Raw genomic sequence first — 6,691 nt, forward strand, 5'->3', positions numbered from 1 at the left:
CAAGAGACATCTGAGTTTCCAGCTGTAGAATCCAAGTCATTTAACCTCTGAGTACAGAGTCATCCTCAAGGCCTATGTAATCTGTACCTCAAACAAGACCTCTGAGTTCATCAAAAAAAGTGGGGGTGCTGGTGCCAGGCATGGACTCTGAGATGCAGGTATGCTGCCAGGCACCAAAGCATACACACCAGGTTATCTCTGGGAATGTCATGTTTCTATAGCACCTTTCCCCACTTTTACTACAAAATATCCTAAATATTTTGGTTACTGGTTTTTTAAATGAATGGAACCAGATAAACTTGTTTTTTCCTTCCTGTGAAAAAATCCAAATCCTTGCAGAACAAGCAAATGAAACACAAGTATAATAAACACCAGTATTAGCATATTTAAGAAATAGATGTAAAAAGGTCTTTAGAAGTGTTTTACCTGTTTCTTTATTCAGGTTCAGGTACGGCCCGTCTGTCTTTGGAAATTAAGGAAAGGGATAAGTCAGTATCATAAATCAAAACTAGAGTCTTATAGAACAATGGATCACTGAGTATTAAAATAAATAAACACTATTATTCAGATGCATCAAAAATGTTTCCAGGTCTGCATATGTACAGCGTGAGTATAACTTCCACTGCAGACAGTGATAACATTTTAAGTAATTTCTGTGCACTTTCCTAATTTTTTTACACACAATGTACAAACATCCTTCGTATACATTGTTTTATAAATTATGTCTGGAAAATGTTTGGCACCATTTTTAAAATGGCCCCATGAAGAAGCAGTAGAACCCTGATAAGGAGTAATGTTACAAGGTCATTGAAAAAGCGTAATTTTTACGGGGTCATTTTCACATCCAGTTATTTTACACATTTTGACAATTGTGTAACAATTGTGAGTGCCAATTTAGATAATGTATTTTTCACAGCTCACCCTAATCAAGCCCTTTTCATTTTATAAATCATTAAAAGCAAACCATGAAAAATACTGAAATATTCAATGACTGATAAAAAATTCAGGATTTAAAAATATTTTTCAATATTTCTAATTAAATATTTGAAAGCAGATTTTGTGGTACTTTCATACCTGTGTGCCCCCCAGCTCTGTCTCCTGTTCGGCTCCTGAGGTAAGACCTGCAGGGAGAGAAGCTGGCTTTACTAGCAGAAAATTCAGCATGCTTATGTACTGTACTGCTATTTGCTTTCTAAATAAAACAACAGGTAGAAATATAAACTAGAAGTGAGTAGATTTCTTTTGTAAAAAATTTGAAATATAATTTAAATGGACCCTCAATCCCAAATCCCAAATAAGTGTATGTGCATTAGAGACAGAGGAAGATGGCACTATTTGTATGTGTTCAACCAACAAAATTATTTGTATTTGGATAAAACTGGAAGTGGGCATGGCATAAACAGGAAGTGGAGTTCAACATGGAAGCTGTATTAAATGCCAAAAATTCCAGATATTTACCATTATAATCACTGGCATGCAGCCTTATATCTTATTGTCCAAGAAAATTTCCGCCCATGACAGCTAGTAAGTTTGTGGCTCACTGGTAAGGTTGTGGATTTGGGGTCACAGAACCTTGGGATCAAATCCCACCTGAGACCCCCCTGAAGTTCTCTTTTCTTACGCTTATTGTCTCACTCACAATTGTCTATTACTTTTCAACTATTGCTTTTGCAACTGCATAATTTTTCTGGATCCTTCTGCACCAAATTGTGTCGGTCTTTCACCGTATGTATACACTGACTGTATTATTCAGTTAACCTGCTACATTTGCTTTCAATGTGAATGTTTTCTAGCCAGCTACAATATAGCCAGGCCTTATGGAATACAACCGCAGCTGACTTCTTTGAAACCACCAGCACATTTCACCAAGAAATTCATTTCAAAACATGACATACATGAAAAAAGTGCCTCTGTTTTTCTACCCAATTTCACGCATTCCCTGAATAGCTATATATGCAACCACTTATTAATCCCATCTGTTTTATATACCAGTCCATAAGGACATTCATGCTCGCTCATGCTTACTTGTAAGAATTTAGGAAGCATTGGGTAGCAGCATTGGTTTGGAATATAGCATGTTTAATTTGTGCTAGATAAGGTAGCCAATATTGTTTATTGTAACTTGACGTAATTTTGATATCAGTACTTTTAATGGCAGGCCTAGATTTTACAAGTGTTAATGGCTTATAGTGCTTTGTATGTGGTAGTAACTTTTTTGCATTTTTGTATGTTGAAAACCTGTTTTTCCTCGGGTAAAGATTATGAAACCGCACATTGCAAAACTATTTTCTTGAAGTGAAGTACACAACTGAATCAATTTAACATTTGTATTTCTAAATTTTAGCAGTTTTGTTATATAGGCTATGGGAAAATGTATCAAGGCATATTACAGAAACACTGAGGAAAGCGCTAAAATGTGCATGGCAAAATGTGATACAGAGAAAGTAGTTAAAGAAATACAAAGTGCAATATGCACCGTCACTCTCCTCTTATCAATTCCTCAGAGAACGCGCAGCTTTGGTGGTTTGCTGGAACCGCACACACACAAATCGGATATATTTCACTCAGTTGTTGTGTAGTTATTTTATTCAGTTTATTCAAAGTCTGTTTCAGACAAAACCCGAAAATACGTTGGTGGCTTTATCTCCGCGGACTTCTAAACTAATTTATATAACTACAATAGACACAATTATCCATCACCATTCTAAAAGCTTTATCAACTTCATCACAGTTGCAGTGCATGAATTCCGCTTGATTGTATGTGCGAAATTACTTTGGATTGTGCTTTTTTTGGAAATTCTATCAAAGCACAGGTCATTCAATTATTGAATAGCATGCTGGAGTAGACAGTGACCCATTCGCACCTGGGTGAAAGCACCTGTTGTTGTCCATTGTCTAGCGGGGTGTTTTGTGTAGAAAATGGCGCAGACTCTGTGTTTCTTAACTGAGTCGATTTTTTCGGATTTTAAAAATTGCAGTTATTTAAAGCCTACATATTTAGGAAAGTTGTAGAAGGAGGAGGATATGTCATTCAAGGAACTGAAGTAATTTTAATTAGTCCCCAATGCGCAATGGCCTTGCTCTGGTCGATCTAGTGTTAAAGGAAACTCTCACTCACTGTCTCTCCACAGGTGTGTGTGCCAAATTGAGAAACTTGGTGCTGACTTCCGAGAGAATCACAATAAAGAGATGAGAAAATAGATCCAAATCTGAATAATATTGGCTAAGTTTGGGAGGAGAAAACATTCAGGGAGAAAGTTTTCTCGGGGAGAGAGTGTTGCAGAATGTGACATTTGTACTCGGCACCATCCCGAATGATATATAATATGATTCACTAAAAACAGTTCCACTGTTGGTTGGATTATGGAGGGACAGAATTATGTGAGATGCACTGATCACATATAAAGAATGAAAAAACCTTCCTTACCTCTGTTATCAGACTGTATGTTTACATTGACAGTAAGGTTTCCCCCAACACTAACAGTATTTAACTGTGGTGCTACAACATTGGCTCCAGTCTGAGCTGTGATAGAGGAATGGAGAGAGGCTGATCCCAGATTAGTAGGTGGCTGTTCTCTGTGGTTCATGACATTGGCTCCAGTCTGAGCTGCTTATAGAGGAATGGAGGGAGGCTGATCCCAGATCAGTAGGTGGCTGTCTCTCTGTGGTCCATGACATTGGCTCCAGTCTGAGCTGTTATAGAGGAATGGAGGGAGGCTGATCCCAGATCAGTAGGTGGACTTCCTCTCTGTGGTCCATGACAGTGGCTCCAGTCTCAGCTGTGATAGAGGAATGGAGAGAGGCTGATCCCAGATTAGTAGGTGGCTGTTCTCTGTGGTCAATGACATTGGCTCCAGTCTGAGCTGCTATAGAGGAATGGAGGGAGGCTGATCCCAGATCAGTAGGTGGCTCCTCTCTGTGGTCCATGACAGTGGCTCCAGTCTGAGCTGTGATAGAGGAATGGAGAGAGGCTGATCCAAGATCAGTAGGTGGCTGCTCTCTGTGGTCCATGACTTTGGCTCCAGTCTGAGCTGTGATAGAGGAATGGAGAGGGGCTGATCCCAGATCAGTAGGTGGCTGCTCTCTGTGGTCCTTTCCTGGTGAATGCAGATCAGGTCAAATATTTATGTGAAATAACTCGTCAGATATATAGTGCTTAGATTATGGCCTTAAAGTGAAACAGTGAATTTGATACAATATTATATTGTTTCTAAGAATGTAGCCTGGCCTCCCCATCACAAGCATCAAAGCAAATGTGATAGGGGCAATATAAAATTCACTGATACCTTAATCTAGACAGACAATCTAGGGGTCTCACCTCCTGCAGTGTTTGTCTCAGAAGAGACAAACCAGAAGACAGGGACACCATATCGGGGGTCGGAGACCTGGCATGGTTACATAACTAACATTTCCCTTTCCCATGTCCCCTTTAAGTTTGAATGCAATCTTTAGGTCCTTGTCATACATTAGTCTGACCCCCCTTCCCTTCTCTCCTACACCTTAACTCAGCATCACCCAATCAGGGCAAACATCCTCAAGCCATGCTGGGTAAGGTATTTAAGATGGCCACAAGAAAAAGTTGTGTTGTGTTGGTTTTGAAGCCTTGGAGAAAAAGAGTTTTCCTCTTTTTTATTTTGGTGGTGGCTCCTTGGGTGTGTGTTTTCCTTTCACCCTATGGTGCTTAAACTGGGAGTGGGTGACAGTTTGCCAAGGTCTGGTTTATCCGTCTCTCTCTCTCTTTTTTCGTATTTACAAATCAATTGTTTAATGTTTTGTTGTATGTCTTTTGTTTTGTAATTTAGAAGTAGTGAGCCTGCATTCAATAAGAATGTATGATTTCAATTCGTTAATCTAATTGATGTCACAGAAGTGGTGGGCTCTGTGGACTTTGTCACACCGGTCCACACAGACAACACTGCACCACACACTATGGACTCCCCTCCTCCCCTTTTTGAATCTGGGGAACCTCTGTCAGCTGCCCAGACAGAAGTGGAGTGCTCTGTGGACCTATTTGCATCACCACCCACATAGAATGCCAGACCACCCCCCATGGACACTACCTCTAAAAACACCAGTCCTCCCACCACATCTGGAGAGCCCCACGGCAGGGCTCACACAGAGGATGGGCTCCAAAGAAATTTGTGGTCCTCTGTCAGGGCTTCAAAGGGACCCCACTGGAAACGAACCAGGAAGCCCACCCCCCACAATTTTCTGACCTCCTGGGCCCTCCCCATCCCTGTCAGAGTTTTATCTTGCTCTCCAAAGCAAACAGTTGGAACACCAGCTTCCCACACCCTGGTCTGCCCCCCCCCCATGTCTGAAGTGGTGGGATGGTAATAGACTGGGTGCATACCAGGGACCTTCAGCTCATCTGCCCAGAGAGGGTACACATAGACCTCGGGCCAGAGCTGAGACCGGTATGGTTAATGAGGATCCACGTGCGGAATTAGCAAGATGGCAGGAGACCTCCTGTCACCTTTCGGTATCCTGAACTGTGCCTCCCTCCGCTGGCAAATCTTGGAGGTAAAACTGGCAGCCTCCCTGATGTCCTGACCACAACTTTTAAACACAGAACCATGTCTGGCTAAGTCCCTTTCCTCAAGTGTAGGTGCCCTCATGCGCTGTTAGTGCATACTAATGGACATGTCTGCCCCAAGCCTGGGGCACCTCTGAGTTTCTCAAAAATTAAAACAAGTCCTCAGACATCTGAGACTAAGCCAGTGGGGTGCTGGTGCCAGGGAGACACAACAACAGTGTATCCACAGACCAATACTGCCCTGAAGAAGAATTCCAGCTGAAAGGCATTGGCATTTTAAAGTCTTTTATAATAAATACATTTTTAACTTCCATCGCTCTCCAAGAGTGGCTGAAATGTTTACATTCTGTTTTTCTCCTTGGCAGGGTTTAGAAGTTGCACCAGAACCTCATTTATTCCCTGAAGGCCCAAAAGCAGAGGTAGACAACAATGAATCCACTGACAGCCAAGTGAAAACCTCCCGCTGTTGAAGGCCTATCAGACTGGCAAAGGTTTTCAGGACTGAAACAACTACAGTATATGCATAGTCTACCTATACACTGGACTAAACAAAACAGTACTTGATTGGAAATGGGCTGGATGAAAACTAAAGAGAATTCATTTTAAGTTTAGACATTGTAATGCATAGCCCGAAGAAACAGAAAGGAAAGGTTTGACATTGTGCATTTTGTTTGATAAACACACTGAATGAAAAATTATATATGTTGACTTATTTTTTTTAAGTTAAAGTAATAATCTCGAAGATTTTCATTAAGATAAATGTCTGTTAAGTCACTATCTATCGCCAAATTAGGTAACACAATGGGTAACACTATTATTATATTAATTAATATTATTATTATTATTATAATTTATGATTAAAGACTGGGTGTCTGTGGTGACATTCCCGGGAAAAAATCACAAGCGGCGCATAGTTAGTGACGCGTTTTCCATCACCCATCAGTGGTTGGTCCGCCAGAGAGGGTAGGCGAAGCTAACGCAACAGGCTTGCTCTTCAACTCACTTGTGTGTGAGCGGCGTACTGTTTTTTTCCGGTGTCTGCTAGCGTTACAATAACAGAGAAAGGTAGCTAGATAACGCTAGCTACCGGACCATGTCAAGAAAGGCAACATTAGTTTAGACGACGTTGCGCACAGTATCGATCTCTCATGTAAG

Source organism: Anguilla anguilla, chromosome 16 (assembly GCF_013347855.1).
Source record: "Anguilla anguilla isolate fAngAng1 chromosome 16, fAngAng1.pri, whole genome shotgun sequence".
Taxonomy (NCBI): Eukaryota; Metazoa; Chordata; class Actinopteri; order Anguilliformes; family Anguillidae; genus Anguilla; species Anguilla anguilla.